This window comes from Medicago sativa, chromosome 3, assembly GCF_051527215.1.
Source record: "Medicago sativa cultivar Bolivia chromosome 3, Bolivia_mono, whole genome shotgun sequence".
Taxonomy (NCBI): Eukaryota; Viridiplantae; Streptophyta; class Magnoliopsida; order Fabales; family Fabaceae; genus Medicago; species Medicago sativa.
This window is the reverse complement of record NC_140751.1, coordinates 71,699,592-71,703,185: the sequence shown is the minus strand read 5'-3', so window position 1 is coordinate 71,703,185 and position 3,594 is coordinate 71,699,592.

Below are 3,594 nucleotides of genomic sequence, written 5' to 3'. Positions count from 1 at the left end.
TTAGGACGTACCTATCACTTCCAGGTGATGTAAAAAGAGTTGTCCACCATTGTCTCACCATGTTTGATTGTTTGTATAGATTTTTGCCCATTTTGATTGTTTGATTGCTGGGCTATGTGGATGATCATCTTTACCGAAGCAAGAGTAACCACACAAGTGAATTTGATAGAAAATCTTTATTTAAAATTTTAAGATTTTAAGTTTATGAGTCATCTTTCGTAAAAAAAAAAAAAGTTATGAGTCATCTCATTTATAAAACATTTAAACATTTTTTTAAGTAACGTGAGACTTCTAACTCAACTCATACGTGTTGCAATAATCTTCCCCTCAAGTGTGAGTATGTGATCAGTCATTCCATTCATTATGCTCCCTCTCAAGCGGAAGGTTTTTTTTCATCCACATACGCTTGCACTGCCATCGTCGTTGATTCTCTCTCAACAGGACATGCCGCCTGAACACTTTTTGTCTGAAAAACATTCAATATAAGGAGTCGATCAAACTCGTCATCGAACCATCAACTCTGATAGCTCCGTTAGGTCATGTAAGGAGCTTGGAGAATAATCTACATTACGCTAAGAACAACTGCATAAGTGAGTTAGACACCCCATCTTTATCGAAAACCTTAAGACATTAGATTTCTTGGGTCCTCTAATTTATAAAGCGTTCAAAATACATTGTATGATTATTTCTCATTATACGTTAAGATTTTTTATTGTAAAATTGATGGTTGTTTGGGTAGTTGTTGATGAATTAGAATTAGGGCTGACAATGCACCGAGCCAACTCAAAAATAGTTCGAGACTCGATTCGGTAATTAGTTCATTGAACTTGGTTCACGAACCTAATGAGTAGAACTTGAGTTGAGAATTAAGCTCATTAAATAAATGAGCTGAACTTGAGCTATGTATAGTTCGACTCGTTTGGTTCATGAGTCAGTTACACACACACACACATAGAGGACATATCAAGTAAGATGACTTTTATTATGAGAGATGAGAGGGTTGAATCATAGCCCTTAGATCAATATCAACGGTTCAAATGGAATTTACAACTTTATATGTCTCTTTAATATTTTTTTCCGTTTGTGAGCATAGTTGCTTCTTCCTGTTCCAGTTACCCCTTCGTCTTCCCCATAGTCATAGAAAATAGATTGCAGTATCCATACAAATAGAACTTGGAAAAGAGGGATTGAGATCATTCAATTGAAGATGATTCGTCAAGATTCAAGAGATAATTTGATGGTGCATCCAAAATTATTCCACTGTCACAAAGGGTACCTTGTTTTTCAAATTTCCCGTGTCTCGTTTGTTCCTCACTTGTTTCGTCTTCCATTCAACAATTTGATGGTGTATGCTGAATTTTGTAGTTAAAAGATGAACAATGTTATGAAATGCGTAAAATGAATATTCTCATTTCTCATAGATGTGAAAGAGGTTACAAGAGGTATTTATAGGAAGGAAGTAAAATACAATTTTCCTATGAACAAGCTAAATCAGAAGCTACGTAGTCCAGAAGCTGTTGTAACTTCAGAAGCTATGTTCAGAAGCAATCTTCAGAAGCTACGTAGTCCAGAAGCTGTTGTAACTTCAGAAGCTATGTTCAGAAGCAATCTTCAGAAGCTATGTTCAGAAGCTATTGTTACTTCAGAAGCTATGTTCAGAAGCTACGTATTGTCTTCCTCCTTATTCTCTAATAGTCCCCCACAAGCTGGGACATGGTAAATATCAAGCATTCCCAGCTTGGACAATAAAATGTGAAATGGTTGAGGAAGAAGTGGTTTAGTGAAGAAATCTGCCAATTGATCTTTGGAAGAAACTGGTAGCAACTTCATGGTTCCTGCTTGCAATTTTTCCCTAACCAAATGACAGTCTATCTCAAGATGCTTTGTCCTTTCATGAAAAACTGGATTAACAGCTATATGTAAAGCACTCTGATTATCACAATAGAGTACAGACGGTTTAATGAGTGAAACATGAAGATCTTTGAGCAAATATAAAAGCCACTGCAGTTCACATGTTGCTACACCCAAAGCTCTATACTCAGCTTCTGATGAGGATCTTGAAACAGTCAATTGCTTCTTAGTCCTCCATGAAATGAGAGAGCTGCCAAGAAAGAAGCATTGACCAGAGATTGACCTTCTGGAATCTAGGCACCCTGCCCAGTCAGCATCTGAAAACCCTGAGAGGCATAGAGAAGAAGCTCTAGGGAAGAAGAGGCCTTGACCTGGGCATTTCTTCAGATATCTGAGAACTCTAGTAGCTGCAACAAAATGTTTCTCTGTTGGAGAAGAAAGAAATTGGCTGAGCTGTTGAGTAGCAAAGGTGATATCTGGCCTGGTATTGGTGAGATATATCAGCCTACCAATTAGTCTTCTGTAGGAGGGGACATCATTGTAAGGTGCACTATTGTCTTGATGAAGTTTACATGCAGGTTCAGAAGGTGTAGATGCAGGTTTGCAAGCCAAGTGACCTGTATCAGTGAGAAGGTCAAGACAATATTTCCTTTGACACAATGAGATGCCTGTGGAAGAATGGGCCACCTCCAAACCAAGAAAGTATTTTAGTTGCCCAAGATCTTTAATTTTGAATGCAGAATGCAAGATGGATTTGATGTGTTGAAACTCAAGCAATGAATCACCAGCAATTATCACATCATCAACATACACTAACAGAACTGTGAAAGTAGTGGTAGTTTTCTTGATAAACAATGAATGATCAGAGGTTGATTGTGTATATTGATGGGCAAGAAGTAATGAAGTGAGTTTTTCATACCACTTTCTGCTTGCCTGCTTGAGACCATAAAGAGACTTTTGTAATTTGCAGACTTGATTTGGTTTGGAAGTAGTGACACCTTGAGGAACAGTCATATATACATCTTCCTGCAAGTCTCCATGAAGAAATGCATTATTCACATCAAGTTGATGTATGTGCCAGTTGTTGATAGCTGATAAAGCAATAACAGTTCTGACTGTGGTGAGCTTGGCAACTGGTGAATAAGTATCAAAATAGTCCAGTCCCTCAACTTGATTGTATCCTTTGGCAACCAATCTTGCTTTGTATCTCTCAATGGTACCATCTGCATGATGTTTGATCTTGTATATCCACCTACATCCTATTCGTTTGATGTGTGGTGGTAAATCCACCAGTTTCCAAGTGCCAGTATTCTCAAGAGCTGCAAGTTCAGCTTGCATAGCCTGCTGCCAACAAGTGTGTTTGCTTGCCTCATCATAGGTGGTTGGCTCAACGTGTGAATCAATAGATTGAGAAAAATCACAATGAGAAGGAGACACATTAGTATAAGAAAGGGAATCACAAATGGGATATTTAACATTGGCAGATAAAACATGAAATGAACCAGAAGTATTATTGCAGACATAGTCTTGTAAATGAGATGGAGGGTGAATGATTCTGGTAGATTTTATGATAGGAGGTGGTGAAATAGGAGTGGTAGGTGGTGAAGAGTCATCATGTGGTAGGTCAGGGTCAATAATAGGTGGTGGTGGAGAGGAGGAAGTAGGAGGTATAGGGTTGCTTGCAGTGCAAGTATCAGAGGAAAAATAGGTCCAGTTAGTGGTTATGGACAAAGGGTTGGATGG